Source organism: Tachypleus tridentatus, chromosome 13 (assembly GCF_004210375.1).
Source record: "Tachypleus tridentatus isolate NWPU-2018 chromosome 13, ASM421037v1, whole genome shotgun sequence".
Classification (NCBI taxonomy): domain Eukaryota; kingdom Metazoa; phylum Arthropoda; class Merostomata; order Xiphosura; family Limulidae; genus Tachypleus; species Tachypleus tridentatus.
Genome location: NC_134837.1, coordinates 266,082,368 through 266,104,322, shown reverse-complemented (window position 1 = coordinate 266,104,322; position 21,955 = coordinate 266,082,368). Strand labels below are relative to the sequence as shown.

At 34.2% G+C, this 21,955-nt stretch overlaps 1 long non-coding RNA gene across 2 annotated transcripts in view; it reads left to right on the top strand.

Moving 5' to 3' along the window:
* The first annotated feature begins 1,663 nt into the window (after positions 1–1,663).
* LOC143239627 (uncharacterized) overlaps positions 1,664–21,955 on the top strand; it is a 23,540-nt gene continuing 3,248 nt past the window's right edge. The window contains exons 1-4 of one of the 2 annotated variants that reach the window (XR_013021265.1): positions 1,664–1,808; positions 2,559–2,666; positions 5,253–5,360; positions 5,497–5,670. This is a non-coding gene — a long non-coding RNA (uncharacterized LOC143239627). Of the gene's footprint in view, positions 1,809–2,558; positions 2,667–5,252; positions 5,361–5,496; positions 5,671–21,955 lie in introns of those variants that run through there. The other variant, XR_013021266.1, reaches the window with a different exon arrangement.

Sequence of the window (21,955 nt, the reverse complement as noted above, 5' to 3'; positions counted from 1 at the left end):
CTGTTTAGTGCAGCACATTTTAAAGCCATACAGTTTGTTAAAACATTGTGTAACTAAATGACCTTTTATATTTGTGAAGTTTATCTGAATCTATTCAGTGATTATAGTTAGATGTTCTAGCGCTCGTCAGGTTGTTTCATTTTAAACACCGCAATGACAGATTGAGTTTAGACAACATAGTAGGGAAAGTGGGAACACTGGACAATGTGATTTCTGTAATACATAGGCGATTATCCAACATGAAAGTAAGATCTTTGCACGGATTTTCACTTACATTCATCTCGAACTTTTGTTAAGGTGCAGATAATTTTGGAGAGTTAAGTTTCATTTTTTATAATTTTTTACACAAAACAAAGCTATACCAACTTCTACCAACAATGATTAACCAGTCCCATTATCATGTAAAACACGTATTAGTTAGGTATTACTAGTGTTATTAGTATGGTATTAGTAGTGTTATTTGTCACAGATACAGAACATAAAAAACACTAAAAGTCTAAATTATCTCTAACTACATCAGTCTTTGTGGCCAAATCAACAACATTAGGTGATCTGTTGAAACTACGTCCATATGTGGACACAAACACTGGGTGTTACCTTCGTTTCTTTTCTGTTCTTCAAAGTACGCACCCCGCTAGTATAATTACAAAATCAGGGGTTCGATTCCTCTCGGTGAGCTCAGTAGATAGCTCGATGTGACTTTGCTATATGAAAACACCCACACTCTTCAAAGTTTAGCTGTCGGACATAATATCACCAAATGTCAAAATGAAGAGAAACACCTAAACCAATGATTCTAATAAAAACCAGAGGAAGTGGCAGTCCTGTTTGATAAACAGAAATGAGAACAGTTGGTCTGTTTGTATAAGTACAAACCTGAACACTAGAGGAATCAAACCCCAAACTTTAGTTTTTAAGATCTCGCACTTTTTTATGATAAACTGGAAAGTGTGTGGGGGAGTGATCCAGCTAAGGAGACGTTTTGAGATTAAAAGTGTTCAATGATACGTCCATCAATATTTAATACAGCCGATAAAGTCGACAGTTTGAAATTGTAATGATTTACTGGTCTGAGTAACAAATTCAAAGAATAATTTTAATAAACTTGTCATCATTATATATTAACCAGTTTTATGTATCAATTATTTATGTTATTAACAATGGAGCTTTTCTTACATCATAGACTATCCTTATGTAACCAGTTGATTGGATCTTGGTAACTGGATTATTGTTAATAAATTAAATTATAAATCTGACGTGAGATTTGTAAAACTTTATTAACATCACTTGACACTTACATAGTAACTTTCGTCCTTTTAATTTTGTGTACTAGTTATTACGTTGTGTTTTCGCTTAGAGCGCTTTTTTTTAAGCGCTTAGAGACTACAATCTTACAACTGATGAAGTTGACATGAGGTATTTGTATTATCTTTAGGTTTAAACACTAGAAAATAAAAAAAACAACAATAGAAACCAATACATCTAACTTGTGTAGTTACGTGTGTCTTATCACCAATAGAAGACGTTACAGTGAACTAGTTTCAAAGTTTATTTTACAAGGTCAGACCAGTTATATGAAATATTTAGATATATTACTGTTTATGGTAATTAGGAAATGTTTGTTCATCATGATTGGCTAGAAATAACATACGGTACGTTATTGTTCATTTTGCACACGAATCGTTTACACGAGTAAAATAAAAACTTCAAGCACAGTAAATTGAAGTGAGAATTATAGTTTGAAGAAGTCGTATTGTAATAACGTTTTAAGTTGTAAATAATGACGGACGTAGCTTGTCAGTGTGGTGGTAGGTTTGAATTATTGTTATGTTATGAGTGGTATATTAAGGTGTACGTCTAGTTTATTTGGTAATTAATTTGTGTTAAATAGTATTGAGAGAAGTAGTGATAGTCTAAATGTAAGTTGAATTCGATTAATAAATGTTTGTATCAGAGTTTGGTTTAAGTAATGATTTTGAAGTGTTTTAAATATGTGTAAGTAAGGGTAATGTAATAAACAAAATTTAAATGGCATTTGTTCATGGGTGTTATTATATATCTAAGGTTATTAGTTTTTTGTTTTAATGTGAAAATCTGGATATAAATAGCTTTTTGGTATTTTTATGTTTTTCACAGTCAATTCATTCGCTTACAGTGAGAGTGAACCTAATATCTCTTATTTGAAACACCTATCAATAATATATTTTCTTGCAACATAAGCTACACTTAACCATTAGTTGTAATTGAAACTTTATTAGATAACCGAAACCTACACTTCTCATTATTTTTATTTAAATCTTTTCTTTCATGAAACGTAATTCTAATTTTGATCTTTTTTGTGATAAGATATGAATGTTAAGGTGTTGTGATTACTACCGGAGTTATGGGTAATATTTATTGAAAGTATTACACAGTAACATGTCTAGATATTTATTACTTCTAAACATTGATAACAAGGTAACATTTCATTAAATATGTAAATTAATTTGGTATTGGAACTATAATAAAGAAAGCTAATATTCATAGCTCGCTTATGCTACATTTTTCATTCTCTTAAGATCCAATATGCACGTGCATCAAAGAATGCACGTGTGGCAAAAAAGACGGATGTAAGTGCAACGCGTGCAACACAAAAGACGGAACTGAAAGAAGTTGTAAGTGTAAAGGTAGGAAATCGTTTCTCAATATACAGATGGTTATATCATTTACTTACAAGAATTATTTAGTTTGTAATCGTTTTGTGGTTTATAACTGTTAGTGTTCTTGTTTTGGATTTTTTAGTTCCATATTTAACTATTTAAATGTGATTTTTTGTTTTTTCCTTTTACTCTACTAAGTGTAATCCCTCTGCACTTGTGCACGTCCACTACAATGTGTATTCTACTCTCAAATAACGAACTAATCTAATTTCTGATAGAGCTATCGGTTAATAACAGCTACACACGTTAATATAAACTAACGCTATTGAAGACTAACGCCGTAGCAACAATGATAAATTTCAACCAATCATTGCAACAACAATGTAGGAACACTCTTAAAAATACGCTAACCATGCGTCCCGGTTTGAGGGGGTTTGTCCTGATGTCCGGTCTAGTTTACTAATTTGCCACAGAATTATCTCTACGTTCTGATAAAAAAAAAAAAGGCATATCTTCCAACAACAAACACAATCTTAATTTACATAGAGCCCTGACCTGTTTTTCATACGTTTTAGTTTATTGGGAGAGGAACTGATAGTGCTGTAACATGGACATTATCAAACATGTTTCATTATTCACCCGGATCCTTAACTCCGCATCAGTAAAGTTGTACTACCTGTAGTCCCTAAGATAGTTCTTGGGGCTTACCTTTAACCTTAAGGTAACCTTTTTTACCACACGTCTAGCAGCCATTGATCAAATATAGAAGAGCATTGAACATCCTCCGTGTCTCCCTCTTTCACCACGTGCGTAGTAGTTCAGTATTCTGTTTTACTCATATCTTACTCGATTTAAACTAGACCATAGACAGCTTGTCCATGGCTCTGCCAGACCCTCAGCCTTAAAGATGCTTGAACGCATTTACGAAGTACTTCAGCTCTGCACTGGGGCTTTCTGCACTTCTCCAATTCAAAGCTTATACATAGTTTCATGAACCTTCTTTGTACCCCTTCCGTTTGTAACTGTCTTTACTATGCTTCGAAACTTCCTTACCAAAACATCCCACCTGGAGTTGTTTTTCTTCCTCAGTGGGTTATACTTTTCAGACCAGACGCTCTGCCATCGCTTCTTTGTGCCTTCATATCCAGGCACAGTTATATAAACTTAGTCTGTTCTTAGATAACATTTATATATCCACTGGTGATCCCATCGTGGCTTCTTACAGTCCCAAACTATGACCTATATTTTAGTCACTAGAGAAAAATGGACACTCCCCATTGGAAATACTGACTGTTATTTCTTGAACATTTTTAACCGTCCTTCCATTCCTATTTCTAGAAATGGTTCTAAATTAGGTGACTAAATGACCTCTGCAATGGTTTGTTGTGATTCAGTAGTTGTACACAGAATCCCCCACTACTACTTCTGTATTCACTACCAGTATTCCTTTTTTATGGCAGCATCACAACTCGAGGTAAGTTAGTTTACCACAATACTTTTTTATTATACCACTGTCATTACCTCTAATAAAATATAGAAACTATCCGGGTTTGTAAGTTATGGTTAGCCTACGTATTAATAAATCCAGAGATCACCACCATCTCTACTAACCTCCCCCCTAACATGTACTTAATGAAACTTCAAACATTATTTCACCGATCTGTGTTTCCTACTCCCTCAAGAAATAAGTACCAGATATGTCTCTTAGTTATGAATCTAAATATTCATATTTAGCGGCTTGCCTATTTAACAATACTGCTTAAATGCTCTTCTATACGATTTCGTAGTTAAACATAACGTTAAAGAAGTAGCGTGAATCCATAATTTACTAAATATTTATCAGTTATCCCCCCTTACTGAAATAAGGTTTTATATGAAAATAAAATCCAGAAACAATAGCTTTAATCCAATATCGTCTAAACTACCTTTAGAACACAACCAGCCCTAATTACCTTGCGCTGTAATAGTTGATATAGATGTTTGTCATTTGGAAATTAACAAAATTAACTTATACAATAAGTTTATCAGCCTGAGTCGTTGTATCAAACTATACACAGAAGTACCGTATTTCTTGCGGCTTTAACGGAATGTAAGTGTTATTTACAAACAACTATTAAGACAGTTTGTGTTGGAACAATAGTAGTTCTCTCACTTAAGCGGGATTTCTTCCCTCCCACTGACTTCCTAATGTACCACTGAAATAAACTGATTTCGAAGGTTTAACACTACTTAACTTGTCCCGTTTATCTAAATGTGATATTGGGACAAGAAAGCTAATCCTGTTGTCTGCATCTCAATCTAAAAGACGGTGCAAGTTTTTCAATAACAGTTAAAACTTCCAGTTGTAATTCCACAAAACCACGACTTCGCCTCCTGTTTCAACAATCTTATCATAATGACGTATCCTTAACGAAGTATCGTAACAAAACTGCACTACACTAGATACGCATTCAGTATGGAAGTTAATGTATTGTGCATTACGAAGATTAAACTATGCGTTCGTTGTTTGACATCACATGAACCTCAAAGTAACGTTCCTGATATAACCAAATATCATAATGAACTTCAATCTATCATGACACCTCATTAATTTGTGCCACATTTCTCTTTAAGATCCTACATGCACATGTATCGAAAAGTGCACCTGTGGTAAAGAAGACGGTTGTAAGTGCACTACATGCAACAAAAAATCCGAAACTGAAGATCGATGTAAGTGTACAGGTATGTATAATCTTATGTAGTCCATACTGTATGGAATTTAACTTTAACCCTAAACGTTTATATCTTCATTCGTTACTAATGTTTGTTCTTATAAACTTTAATTTTTATGACACATGTAATCTTATTCTCTCTATAGAAGGAGAAACCTGTGGCTGTACGTCCTGCACGTGTAGTAAGACGGAATGAATTTCCCTATACTTATTGGTCTGGTTCCTGTTTAATGAATTTTATTAGATTGTTTGTTTTATTACATTTGTTACTTTCTATTTTTCCTTTTGTAAATTAATAAATTTAACTTTATTCCGTTGTATTTATTAATCTCAAATCACTTAACTAAAACTACATAAACATTCACTGTACCTCCTATATTTTTAACTATTGTAGTTAAACCACAACTATTACATACCATATTTCCGGTTAGATCAATAAGCTGGTTATGAACCTTCAAATGTGACTTAATCGTTTTAGCAATACTACATATAATTACTATGGTAGCGAGGACTTCCATCCTTTTTAGAAATCTATACAAAATTAGACTGGTACTTAAAGTTTGGTTAGAACACTAACCATTAGTTAGTAAATAGAAATGGGTTTTCTAATACGTTCCAACATAATCAAAATTTCATCTCTAAATCTGTTTTTTAGATGTTCTTGCTCCAACTAAAATGTTTTAAACTACATCCTACACTCTTTAAGATCTCGCCCCCTCCTTCAAACAAACAATACAGCACAATTACATCCTATAATTCTTTATATTAATATAGGCTAAACATACATCAACCTATACCGAACATAAAATACTAGTCACGGTTAACATTCATTGTGACGGAATTAAACTACCTAATATCTGGTTGTTTCAACTAGTGCAGTCTTTTCATATGGATAATAGGATATAGCTGTATTCACCATAGATCAAATCTCCTTCAAAAGGAGGAGACTAGATAACTTGCAATAGCGAAACACAACGTGTTGTTAAAGGGGAATTTTCATTACATTTAACAATTGCATTAGAAAGTGTACTTTGGTTAGGTATAATTCCTGTAGTTGCCATATTTTTAAACATTCAGTTGCAAAGTAAAACTTGAAACAAAATATGCGTGTCCTCGAACTCGAATTCCTCTAGGTCGTTTGCCTGTTACCGTGTCGTTTTACAACTATGACGTAATAATTGCCAAACGCTCTTCGTAGTGCGCTGACCGTTGTGTTCCTATCAATGCTGGTGGTTTATATAAATCTATCGGTGCTTTTGTCGGGTTACATACTTTTTGAGGCTATTTTTGTCTTGATATTGCTACTTTATTTTACGATAACATGTTTTATTGCGTTGCTTGTGGTTTTAAAAACGGTTCGGCATCGGGCAAAAATTTCTTTTCGTTTTCGTGCAAGGAGAAGGAACGGATAAGGTGACGACAGTGGGTGCAGACTGTTAATAGGAAGAACTGAACTCATTCACACTATGCAAAACTTTTTCAAGATCACTTTGAATGCTCATGTTTTGTATCGGATCCCACTGTTTTGCGTTCCGTGGGTTTCAAGCCAGGCAGGTTGAGACTAAAAAAAAAAAAAAAAAACCATCGGCGGTAGACAGGATCGTTCCCACCATCTTTCCTCGTATAGAGCCAGGACTGACCTCAGCCTGCAGCATACAGGTTATACCATTCAGAAGCTATCCCTTGCCATCATGAAAAGAACAAACTCAGGTACTTGTGCTGCATAAAGCGATAAACAATAACTAGTATAATATAATCTAAAAAGTACAAGGTTTGGAAGAAGTTAACTGGATAATTAGCGTGTTTTGCATTTGTGGATCCTGAAATTCAGTGAAACCTTGATTTCCTTGTCCAGACAGTGGACTATATTTGTCATGAGTTTAGCTTACCATTCTTCCACTAAAGGTATGACGGACTCTCAACCTGCTTGGGAGTTATCAGTAACACTCACAGTTCCGCTACTCTCGATCGTGGAACTGTCCTCATCACTAGAACTTGTCAGATCTGTGTCAAAAGTAACTGTTCTAGGTTTGAATTGATATGGTGCTTCTCAACACTGTTCAGAACACAGTCAAAACAAACTCCGCCTCTGCTTTTTTCGTATGCACTGGCTATGTTTATTTATATTCAACACGCTTGCGTTAGCGGTTTGTTTGGCAACTATTACGTCATAGTACTTTTCCTAGCGGCAAACGTACAAACTGAAACGTTCGGATTGCCGCTCGCAAAGGGCTCTTTCTGCAGCAAAATTGAACTTGCAAACTTGATCAGTACGAATAGTTCTGACTGCAAAGTTATTTTTTTACTGTAAAATTCACCTTTTCAAACCTGACGTTAGAGTAATAATATGTTGAATTCAAGTTAACTAAATTAAACGTTAATACACGTTGTACTTTAATAACTATTTTATTCATAAACCTATTCTTAAAATTAGGAAACTCAAACGATTCGTTTGAAACAAATACTCGTTTTGATGTCCCTACTATTGTATAATTAGTTTAATAAAGTCTCTTCTTGTTACGCCCACGGCTAACAAAAATTTCAGCCTAAAATATATTGCATTTTCCATCTTCCAATGGAGACTTCGACCCATGTAATTTAGTTATCCATGTTGTTCTTGAACTTTCCTTTACTACACTTTACCTTATTGGTTCACGAGTTTATGCTGTTTTCTATTATCTTCATTTGCCCACTATTTTTCGTGTGAATAATTTCTTACAATTCACGAAGAACGACGCATAACTTTGTTCAGCTTCTGAAGTTACCTATGTGTGGGTTGGACTTCAACCATAATATTTCCATGTCTTAATTTTCAGTTACTCTGTACATGAATAACACTGTTTTATTTGTACAATATATCCTTTCCCATATTTGGTTATTTCTCGAAAGTAAGTGAAATCGCGAATTTCCAAAGTGCTGGTATTAATACTTAAGGTTAACCTGATGATTACCAAGGAAGGTCGAAACTTTTGTGTTCTGTTTATCAATAAATGTTAATAGTAGCTGTTGTAAAATATTTTTATTTGAAGGATGTTTTTTTAAGAATTATAAGATGGTGTTTGTAATTTTAGAACGGTTACTATTTACAAATGAATGTATCGTATGTGGGTGGATCTTTAAGAATTGTGTATAATAAAGCTCAACTAGGACTAATTCGTCTTCAATCTGGTTATACCAAATTGACTACAACGTTAGTTGTGTGGAGAATGACTTCATACAATAATAGTGTAATAAATCAAATACTTCATGTACGTTCTGAGGTGTTGGTCAATATTGAATAGATTACGTCTGTAGCCGCAGTCTGTTTACACATCCGGAAAATCAAACTTGTTTCTTTACAGAAAGGTTTTCACGTATTCAGATTCACCTGAAAGGTTATCTTTCTTGAAGTGATTCAGAATTTTTTTAACCGAACTCATCAGTCGGGCGTCCACCTACGAGAGATTATATCATTCAAAGTAGAAACCACATGCAGGTCTAGTAATCTCGTAAAAGTAATTATATTTACAAAGTAATTAAAATAACGCGATTTTTTGTCATCACTCAATTTAAGTATCTTTGTTTTATAAAGTTAACCAATGGGATATTTGTGTTCCCAACACGGCTATCGAACCTCTGGTTTCAGCATTACAAAGCCTTAGTATTTCATATTAACCAAATGTGGGCGGGTCGTTAGAAATTTACGTTGTTATAATAGTATATATTTTACATAAACTATATTCATAATTTTCACTGATAAAGCAACTAGCAACTTTTATTTCCATCATAACTTGTTTGTTGTTAAAATCGGAGCTACTCAACGAGAAGAAACCCAATTTTTAGTGTTACAAATTTACCGTAGTAAGTTTTCATTTGTGTAACACGTTACTTTATTTAAAAACTAGGCATCGGATTAAATAATTAAATATTTCACGTAACAAGATAAATGCTATACATGTTTAAGGTATAACGAGGATATCGTATATAAATATATCCCAGTTGTATTACTTTGTACATCTCGTAACATCTTAATTTTAATCGTTCGCATTCCTAACCGACATCATATAACTACAGGTTTATTACTGGTGATATGTGAAAGTTGTAATCAGTTATTTATATTTAAATGACTGCTAAAAAATAAAATCAAACATATTGTACATAGAAAGTAGTGTTACTCTATTTACTATAGTATTTCATTCTACTGAATATACATGAAAAATAAGTCAAACAAGAAACATTTCACATAATTTCAATGAAACGTTTATCAAAATCCTCCGATCTTTTAAAACCTTTTCTAAAGTAAAACATTACTAATGTAAATTTTTAAGTTGTATATTTGTATACGTAACCATTAGCAATATAATAATTCATGTGTGGATATGGGCCCTCCGCTAGTACAGCGGTATGTCATCGGATTTACAACGCTAAAATCAGGGGTTCGATTCCTCTCGGTGGGCTGAGCGGATATCGGCCTGGCATGGCCAAGCGCGTAAGGCGTGCGACTCGTCATCCGAGGGTCGCGGGTTCACGCCCGCGTCGCGCTAAACATGCTCGCACTCTCAGCCGTGGGGGTGTATAATGTGACGGTCAATCCCACTATTCGTTGGTAAAAGAGTAGCCCAAGAGTTGGCGGTGGGTGGTGATGACTAGTTGCCTTCCCTCTAGTCTTACACTGCTAAATTAGGGACGGCTAGCACAGATAGCCCTCGAGTAGCTTTGTGCGAAATTCCAAAAAACAAACAAACAATGTGTGGATATGCGTTCAAAATTGTTCATATAATCGTTGTGTTAACAGTTATTTTGGGTAGTGGTGTATGAGAAAAGGACCACATGTCACTCTACATTACATATATTATACATACCAGAATGATATTCGTGTTAAGGGTTAGTGTACCTTTGTGTCTTTCGAGAAGAACCATATGTTGCTCCATATCACATACATAACACACACCAGAATGATATTCATGTTAACGGTTATATCTATATTTCTGTACAGAGAAGGACAGTATGTACATACATTATAAAGTTGTGGTATTGACAGTACTAGAGCAGCTACCACTTTAAGGTTGTAGATATTGACAGTACTGTAATAGGCAATGAAATAAAAAACACCGAAACAATGTGATACAAATATATATGCAAAAACGGCTCGTTTGAGTTGAAAAATTATTTTACATATAAGAGCAAACAACGTTTCGACCTTCTTCGGTCATCGTCAGGTTCACAAAGAAAGAGGTAACTGAACGGAAGCTGACCTTATGTTTCAAAGGGGTTGTGTAACTGAGTGTCGGAATGTAGAGGGCGGTGTTAGATGTTTGAATATATAATTTTATTTATTTTATTATATTAATATAGGTATAAAGGCGTTCCTTTATATTGGTTTATTTTGGGTTTAAGTTGTTGTATAAGTAAGGCTTCTTTAATTTTGCGTTGTTTTATGTTTGTTTCCTTATTTAGTATTTGAGTATTTTCTATGGTTATGTTGTGTTTATTTGACGAGACGCAACAGAACAAATTACTACTACAAATGAAAAAAGCCAACACAATTTCACAAACACTTTATTCCTACCAACGTAAAACCGACTCAACGCACACCGCAAATATACGGCATCCCCATACCTCATAAACCAGATTGTCCAATATGACCAATAATGTCCACATATGTATCGTTTAATTACAATCTTGGTAAATACACAGCATGGGCATTCTCCAAATATGTAACATCAGCCAGCTCATTCATCAAAGACTCTTTTAATTTCAAGTCTAATCTAAATCAACTTAATCATAAAGCCTTAATGGCCAGTTTCGATGTTATATCCCTCTTAACAGAAGTTCCAACCACTAAAGCTTGCAAGATAGCCTTAGAACTTTATATCCGAGACCCTAACCCCTCTATAGACATTCCCAGTAACCAATTAGTAACCCTCACATAATTCACCACAATGAAGACAAACTTCATGTTCAACAATCACAACTATATACAAAGAAATGGCTTAAGCATGGGCAACCCAGTATCACCAGTTCTAGCCAATATTTTTATGACACAAGTTGAAACGCAAGCAATCAACAGAGCATTACATCCACGACTATACTGGTACAGATTGTAGACGATACGATCGCGGGATTCAGATCTACAGAACACACACTTAATTTTTTCAATCACATTTACCCTATACATCCCAACATTAACTTCACATGTGAACAGGAAGAAAGCAATCAAATATCATTTCTTAACCTCAAAATTACAAGAACCGACACACAATTTAAAAGAGAAATCCACCGAAAAATCACCCATACTAGACTATACATTCCTTGGGACTCAGCACATGAAACAAAACAAAAACTCAACATACTAAGAAACCAAATAAACACAGCCATAAAACTATGCTCACCAGATAAAATTAACGATGAATTAGACAAAATAAAAGAATACCTCATCAACATCAATAAGTTTCCTCCAAAAACCGTATAAAACATTATACGCACACACCTAGACATAAAGCAAAATCAACCAACAAAAGTAAATATATCTCGCGAATCAAAAAATCACGAAACCATATACTGCTGTATACCATATATTCCTGACATCAGCAGACATATAACCAACATTTGGCAAAAACTAGTAACAAAATATGACATTCCAGTTAATACCAAATTTATTCAAAAACCAGGCACAAAACTGAGGTCTATACTATGTAAAAACTACACTGACAAACACCACACCAACATTATTTATAAAATACAATGTGATAACTGCCACGACTTCTATATTGGAGAAACAAGTAGAAAAATGGAAACCAGATTCAAAGAACATAAAAAGTCACCTTCACACGTTTTCGAACACTGCAAGTCAAATAAACACAACATAACCATAGAAAATACTCAAATACTAAATAAAGAAACAAACATAAAACAACGCAAAATTAAAGAAGCCTTACTTATACAACAACTTAAACCCAAAATAAACCAATATGATGGAACGCCTTTATACCTATATTAATATAATAAAATAAATAAAATTATATATTCAAACATCTAACACCGCCCTCTACATTCCGACACTCAGTTACACAACCCCTTTGAAACATAAGGTCAGCTTCCGTTCAGTTACCTCTTTCTTTGTGAACCTGACGATGACCGAAGAAGGTCGAAACGTTGTTTGCTCTTATATGTAAAATAATTTTTCAACTCAAACGAGCCGTTTTTGCATATAAATTTCTCTACAAGTGGGTTTTCTCGACATCACTGAATGTGATACAAACTAGAAAGTAGGTACTTTATCACAAGTAAGGTGATAGTGGACATTCCTGTAACAATGTGATGCAAACTAGAAAACAGGTACTCTGTACAATAAAATTGCCGGGATATTTCTGTGTGATACAACCAAAAAGATCACAGAAGTATCGAATATTGTTAGATACTTCTACCCCGCACTAAACACGTTCGAGTGCTAAGAACAGGACTATGCATAACAGTACTGAAACGTGTACCCAGAACCCTGAACACAATTTTTTCCATCTACATGAACGAGTGATATGGGACATCAAAAACAAATATTTGCAGAATGGGTGGGGTCCTTACAAAATTAATGTAAATAACACATCATGTGTAACCGGCAGAATGGAGCTCGGGATCAGACAGTCATTAAAACTTAACAACACAATTTCTAATTATTAATATGCCACACGTGGGAATAGAATTCTATTGGCAAACAATCCGGCCCCAGACACTTATAAAAATGATATGGACTGGATAGCTACCCAACATACACCCAAGGTAATGGGTAACAAGACTGGTAACAATTGTTCAATGTCATGTTAAATCATCTTATCCACCAGGGGAAGCTGAATATATTTGACAAAAGGAGGCAATTGTTTAGTTTGAATTTCGTACAAAACTTCTCAAGGGCTATATGCGCTAGCTGTACGTAATTTAGCAGTGTAAGACTAGAGGGAAGACAGCTAGTCATCATCACCCACCGCCAACTCTTGGGCTACATTTTTACCAACGAATAGTGGTATTGACCGTCACATTATAACGCCCCCACGGCTGAAAGGGCGAGCATATTTGATGTGACAGGGATTCGATCCCACGACCCTCGGATAACGAGTCGAATGCCTTAACCCACCTGGCCATGCCTGGCATATAGTAGGCAAAACACGTGTCAAAGATGTCCGCAATGTCCATGGACAGATGATCACCTTCCCTCAACAAGTTTGTTTTTAGACATCTCCCGTCCCTTGCACAATTCAACTCAACTGACATTTCTGGAATTCAATGACTCCATCGAATTAAAAACGCTCGATGACCGGAACAGCTTAATATATTCAAAGCCTATGTTCTCCTGAATCCAATCAATGTGTAAAAATATCTATTGATTCATTGATTTACCCTGAGATGAAGCAAAGCTGTTAAAGTATCCTTGCTTCGTAGGATAAGGTAGCGGGTTTAATAATGCTAAATCCCTGCTTGGTTTAGTAAGGAGACAAAATCTTCCTTAAAACGCACCTACCACATATTATTAATTGTATAAACAGAATAGATATGTCAGACAAATATAATTAGTTGTTTTTTCGTTAAATATGCAAGTAATTCAATAAGAGTTCGAGATACTTGAGATAATCTAATGAATAAAATATTATATTAATAAGTAATATTACAGAATCTTAAATGTTTGTCAGTACGAAAATTACAAAGAAACGTAGAGAAGGTTCGTATAACACCATAAAACAATAATTTTAATATATATAATTTATACACTGATAAGTTTGGTATATTAAAATAGTACAGAATACATTTTGAAAAGGAAAGGAAACTATTGTCGCATATTTTTCGAAACACGACAAATTACGGGAATATTGACGATTTAAGTCAGTCAAAGTACGTGCAGCTTTTATTACAGAATCATTTAACAAACTATGTACCCTTTCAGTGTGATTGTTACATCGGGTAATGAGGAGTTGTGAACACGTTTCAAACTATGATGAAACTTTGTAGAATGGACGGCAACTGTCTATTGTGGAGACACAAATGTAGAGGACGTCGTTTCGAAAGTCTTCTTCCACACTTGTCTCCACAATAGACAGTTGCCGTCCATTCTACAAGGTTTCATCATGAATACTCTGCCTAAACAATTTATCAAAAGATGCGTTTCATACTAATTTGATAAACTTAGCAAAATCATCCACCTGGGATGCGGAAGGTGAGAGGTCATGTCACTCTGATAACCACTGGACCATCTTAATTATTTCAGGACATGTTATACAAACTGGCAAATAGAATGTACAAAAGGGACAGGAGAACTAGGGAAGTTGATAACTTCACCCTCGACTCCATTATCCCACACAACATCTACCAATACTACAGGTATGGATTCTGTAGAAAAAAGGAGTTTTGTTTTTGTTACTACATCGAGTGATAGAAACACTTGGTTAACAAAATCAGTTCACACACCTCTTAGTTCTTACTCTTAGAAATTATATCATCTGCAAATCTTCAAACATATAATGTCATTATTTTTGTTATAAACCAAGTGAACATGTTGACATGTAGATTCTTTATTTCTTTTGAATCCTCTTTTCAACTCTATGGTAAGATGTGACGATGTATTTCAGGTATCTCCAGAAAACGGTCTAGTAGTGGCAGAACCAGCTGCAAATCTTTGTATTCTAAGATCAATTGGAGATGGGTTTCTTCGGGGAGTTTTAGAATTTTGTAACTACACAGAAAGAAACAATATTCCCGAAAATATCTTTCTCTCGAACAGAAAAAAACAGGCAAATTCTCGAGAAAAGGATTTGAAGGACCCAAAGATGACCATATATGATTCTGCTCGGATGTCTTATTATTAACTGACTGGGTGGGATGTATTATCTATACATATGGGAGTACTGTGAAACTCGTAAGTTATACAGTCAATCTCGCTCGCCTCTAATTTTTATGAATCGAAACTAATGTTTAAAGATGTGGCACGTGATCTTCAGTACGATGATTTTTGATCATTGTTCGTATCATACACAGCGAATCTGAAAACACCAGAAGACACAGAGGACGTAATGCTATTCCTATCTTGAGCAAAAACTGTCATAAAATGCTGACATTCATTGTGTTTTACTAAATGTCTTTTTTCTCAAGAAAAGGTTACTTTGCATCTATTGTATTTGATGCTGAAACGAAAGATTTTACTCTCTAAAACTCCTAAAGAAATTATTTCACTCTTGGAGTTCACTTATTTCATTCAGTTGTATTGTGGATATAGTTCATTGGATTTATTCGATACACTAGGTTGCTGGTAGAAGATAGTTCGTATTTTAGTAGATAAAAGAATTTTGTTGAAATTCACTGGCATTGACGAACACGTGTGAATAAACTGTGAATTTCTATCTTCTGGACATCGCTCATCTTTCGGTGATTGAAGTAGAGTGGATGATGTTCCCGTCTTCTTCGCCTTTGTTTTTATTACTTTGTTTTGAATACCATGAATCTTCAAGTTGTGACGTTCCAAGTTGCTCTTGTAACTACATAAATAATTAAAGTGCGCACAATATAAATCTTTGTGATCATTGTGAAAACTTGTGCGTCGTCGGAAGAGTGCTTTACTACAAAAAGACCGAAACAAAAATATCACCTGCACCCACCGCCATGTGTGAACGAAAGGTAGCTTTATTGGAGAAATGGGAACCGCAACATTGAAGTGATTTTATGGATGTCACGAGTATGGAAGCGAAATATTGTTTTATGTTGTTTTTTGTATTAGAACGATAAGAGCAGAGCATCCACGTGTAATGACTTCGTCGTTGTGTCTTGTGTACATCTTCAATCACTTGCAAGTTTTTGCAATTTCATTGTCCAGGTGTGTGAATTCACTGATGAATCTGTGGTATAGTGCTTTATGTTCTGACTGTTCGTGGTATCTAAAAACACAAACAAAAAGTTTATTCGAATAGAGAAACACTGCATTGTTTCTAATACGTCTGTCTTGAAACGTCCTATGAAAATGTTAATTTAACTTCTATTATACAAATACCATCAAAACTGTAATTATGAAATTAAACTTAGTACAACAATGTAACATTTTCATTTAAAATGTTCCTTTACCCAGTTGTTATATGTAATTTATATATTTACTGGCTTAGATTGACTAATAAAAATTGTGAGAATTTTTGCAATTCTTTACGTGACATTTATTCTAAACATAATATATTGAACATATTAAAACGGTACAGTTCATCACAAATTATCAAATAAATTATATAAGATACAGATTCTCAATACATCGAAGGCGCAAGTTATACCTGGCAATGAATAGCTAATTGTCAGTGAGCTGTATTGACAAATTGTATAATAATTCTGAAATGCAAAATCTGGACTGGAATTTGGTATTTACTTGTCATAATTTCCTTAACTTCAAAATATATATTATTATCAAAATAAGAACCGAGTACAAATGTAAATAATTTTGTTCTTATATGTTATTGAAACAAAATACGTTGAAAGACTCTTCACCAAACATCTAGCTTATTAATATATTTAGTGAGTGGAAATCTAAACAAAGAGGAAATAATTATGTGTTCCATACATCAATTTTAGGTTAATTAATTAGAGGGAAAACAAAATTATCATGACATAATCCGGTATAAAATAAGGTAGCAAAATTATCATGACTCAATCCGGTATAAAATAAGGTAGCAAAATTATCATGACGCAATCTGGTATAACATAAGGTAGCAAAATTAACATGACGCAATCCGGTATAAAATAAGGTAGCAAAATTATCATGACGCAATCTTGTATAACATAAGGTAGCAAAATTATCATGACGCAATCCGGTATAAAATAAGGTAACTGTTAATATAAAATGACAACAATTTTGAAATGATGATGATAATGCCATATTAAAGGTCGATATGATGTAGTTATTGAAGCTATAATTAACCTTGTGTATAAATTGTTGTTATTGTGTTTTGAATTTAATTATTTAGTGTAGCAGGTTTTGAATCGTAACTGAAACAAGTTTATCTTAAAATTTTTAAATTTCATTTTAATAGTTTTGGATCTGGCATGGCCGGGTGGTTAACGCATTCGACTCGTAATCCGAGGGTCGAGAGTTCGCCCCTTCAACTGTGACGGCGTTACAACCTACGACCAATCCCACTATTCGTTGGTAAAAGAGTAGCTCAAAAGTGGCTGTGGGTGGTGATGACTAGCTGTCTTCCTTCTAGTCTTACACTGCTAAATTAGAGACGGTTAGCGCAGATAGCCATCGTGTACCTTTCAGCGAATTTCAGAAATAAACAATCTTTACATTAGTTTTACACTTTGCGTTAAAAGGTTTGAAAACTAAAGTTTGTATAATATTTCAGAAAAAGAAAAACACAAGACGCAATTTGATGTTTTTATCTTTTGTGTCAAAAATAGTTGAAGAGCATTCAATATAACTATTATGAGTAATTTGTTAGAAACATTGAATTGTAAGTTTCGGAAATCCTCACCTTTAGTAAATGATAAAGAGTAATAGGAAAAACAAGCAGTTTTAACAAACTCAACTGTCTAATCATCAACAAGAATAATATAATTTAAATATAGGAGCATTTTAATTGGTTAACGTGATCTAAATATTTAAGCATTTTGTTTCCTTATATGGACAATACTTTTGTCAAGCTATTTTGTATTCGTGTCTTACCTCACTAACATCGTTCAACAAAAGAAGTTAGCTATTTTTAGATGAATTTTAGTTTGGTAGAGAGACGCACTAATAGGTAAAATCACTACAAAGTAAATATTGTTTATATATATTGTTTTAATAGCTTCAATTGAGTTTATGATCCGGGTGATTTTCAAACATAGATTTCGCTCACCGTGATACGTAATCCTGGTGACAAAAGATGAACGATAGATGGGGTTAGTGTCAAAGATTGCAACATCACAGAAATCAAAAACATGATAATAAAAACGAAGAAAGTTTGACAACCTGTCTCGTTCGAATCGGAAAGACAACAGAATATACATATAAGGAAAATAACTTCGAATGGCGTTTTCATTGTAAATAGTAATACTCTGTGCACCTGTATATGTTACGTTTCATGTTTAGTATTGTAAAATAATAAATTAAGAAAAGATTAAATTGTATTCCTCATTGTATTAAATGTATTGTACACAAATTTATATCGGATTTTATTGGTGAAAAGATGAAATACAACCCACAGAATTCAAGATAAATTTGCTGCAGAGGAATTAATCTAAAAAAAATATAATTTCTAAACAAAGCTTCACTGAGTATAACAGTTTTTTAACCCTGACGGAGGAGTTGACTACAAAATGTAACTGTCTTTCGATACCTGGTTCAGTTGTTACTAGAATACCCTCGTATCGTTGTACCGTTATATCCTTCCCTGTCTGGCATCATTATGTGCCAAATTTTATGTCTTGCTCTTCTCACCAGAGGAAGTGTTACAAGGTTAGCATAACCGGTGACAAAACGTCATAGTTCCACAAAGTCGGACTAGTACATATTTGATGAACGTGAATATAATTAATACAATCAGTTTAAATCAGTAATTTACCAGATAATTAACTTTCCTTACCATTCAGTTAAATCATTCTGTAAAAGAATGATACTGTAGAACAATTAAAACGTAATCTTAAATATTAAACTAAATCAATAATAATTTTCAGTAACATGATTACAATAAAATAATCTGGACACATGTCTTATAACAATTTATTAATTTTCTCACAACACAGATTTTGCAATATGACATACACACAATAATACGTGTGTTAACATAGCATTTTCGGACAACATTAGTCAATGTCGGTTGTCTGATGGTCTAAACTAAATTAGAATAATTCAAACAAAATTAAAACCAGCCGTTATCATTCATATACTTATCAAAAATTGTATCTAAACTCTCAATTACTGCTTCTTCAATAACTGAAGATAACCCATTCCGAAAACCAACCACTTTCTAGATAACTGAAACTGCCTTAGCTGAAGTTGAGTCCTACCCTCCCATAAGTTATACCTGTGTACCCAAGTTGGACTATTTTGGTTGTAAAATATGAAGAAAAAAATTAGTCATCAACACAATAACAACTCTACTTTCAACCTTAAACACCTTCATCAGACTAATAACAACTCTACTTTCAACCTTAAACATCTTTATCAGACCAATAAGAACTCTTCTTTCATTAAGAGTAAACAATAGAAAAGAATAGGTTCATTATAAATAATTTCATTAGTTTTCACTCAAATATTGCTCTTCCTATCTTCCTGACAGTAACTGTCAGCTGATGTATTTCTTCCCTATAAAAAACTTAAGTTCCTCCAGAAATCGTGCTTCCCTTTCCAACAGTGTGCTCTTTTCTTTATCTACTGCTTCCACTTTATTAGGATAGGCTCTAATTTTTCCTCCATCCTACATGCTGTATATAAAATTTGTATATCTTTTTTGTTAGCTGCCTTAAAAGTATAGTCCTAGTTTAAATGTTTACATCACTTCTACCTGTCAATAGCAAAGCAAATTCCAAAGAAATGCCATATATTCTGAACCCTCTAAGAAGTTTTCAATGTCAAGGGTTCTCTCACTCAAGGACATCATGTTGCGGTTCCTTAACATGTGGTCATTGCAGTGGGAAGGACCATGATATCTACAAGTGTGAAACAGATCCTCATTATGTAAACTGTAGTGACTTTCACCCAGCTTCATTTCGTTTATATCTAAGATGAGTCGAAGTAAAAGATGTAGAGCTTTTTAAAACAGTTCACAACATTTCTTATCCTGAGGCTCGAAAGTTGTTGTCCACCACTTTATCATGGACGTATTCTGCTGCAATCTATTTCATTGTTACAATGAGTGTGCAAACAGATCTCTCCGTCCATCCAAAAGAATCGTAATTAGAAACGTGGAAAGTCTTTTGCCCTCCATACTTAAGTTGACGAGTCAACATTAATATCCATCTCTGTCTCTACCATTCCTTCCAGCAGATCAACGGACTAACTTCCCATAGTTCCGAGATCGAATGTTTTCCCACGTTCATTTCCTTCTCCAACCCCAAGAGGCAGAAAGATTATACGTAAATGCTCTCAGTCGCTGGAATCTTCTTCCAATGACAGACCTGCTCACTCGACCCAGGAGAGAATCCATGGAGGTCAAGAGACTTCTTTCCATTCAATAGTGTAAAGAGAAAATACGTGGTTGAAAACAGAAGGTCTCTCCAACCAGTTAGCCTCCAAACAAGTAAAAATGGCCATATTGATTAGTGGAATTGACGACATTTCTATTGTAATTTAAACCATATCAAGGCACTGACTGATGCCTATCATCCTGTGTCTTTCATTAGAGGAAATATTTTTGAATCCTGATGATGCAGTCATCCCTCAGAATTTATTGTATAGCAATGACAGGTTGTGTGCATAGAGAGTGACGCTGCTGAGTAATTAGTATGTGCACATCCTGTATTTTCCACCCGACTTAGAGATCCTAGACATCTGCGTATCCTTGGGTCATACGATCAATATTTGTTCTTTTAGCGTGTCGCTTGGAAAGACCTATGAGCAATCAAACCTTAATGCTTTCCAGGGGATTGTGTTAAACATAATCCCCTCAGGGTAAGTACTCATATTGATGAGAGAGGAAGCTACTACATATAGGTATACTTACGGATCACAACATTTCTCTCTTCAATACAGGTGTTTATTTTTCTTTTCATGAACCAAGTCAATCTTTTACTGCTATTAATCTGTCTTATCCTCTTCACATCTTCCTTAAATTACTTTAAGGGTTGACAATAGATAATATGTTATTTTCATTAGTACAGGAAGTTGTTTGTAATGTATTGTATTTTCTATTGAAACGAATCTTCTTACTTAGGAGAAACCCTGAAGACATTATTTCAGTTGTGATGTTTGCTGGTACCGTAAAGTTTGATTGTAGGTGAAATTCGCTAAAACACCAATTATGTTGTTCATTGGTTGTATTCGATACACTAGGTTGCTGGTAGAATGTAGTTGAAAATTTAGCATAAAATGGCTCCTGTTAAAATTCACTGGATTTAGCCAAAAGCAATGGATTCATTGAATAGTTTTCTTCTTTGGCTGATTAGTTTTGATTCAAGTTACTTCCATTATTTTTGATGTTAAAGTTCTCGACGAATTTCATGTAAATTTCTATCTTACAGATATCTTTTGGTAATTGATGTAGAGTTGAAGGGGATGATGTTCCAGTCTTTTGTGTTTATGTCTTTGTTTTGAATGCCATCAGATATGTTCCAAGTTGCTCTTGTGAGGACATGAATAATTAAACTGTGCAAAAAATAAATTTTGTAAGCATTGTAGGCACCAGTATGTCGTTGTGGGAGTGGCATTCTCGTGAAGGACCAACTACAAAATTCGCACCTACACCCACCGCCATGTGGAGACTTGGTGTGCGAACGAAAGTCAGCTTTATTCGAGAAGTGGAAACCGCAAGGTGCATGAAAGAGAAATGTTGTTTTTCTATTAGATTAATAAGGGCAGAACATGCACATGTAATAACTTTATCGTTGTATCTTGATTCCATCCTCAATCACATGTAAGCGTTTGACACATGACTCTTCATATGAGTCTGAATTCACTGATGACTCTGT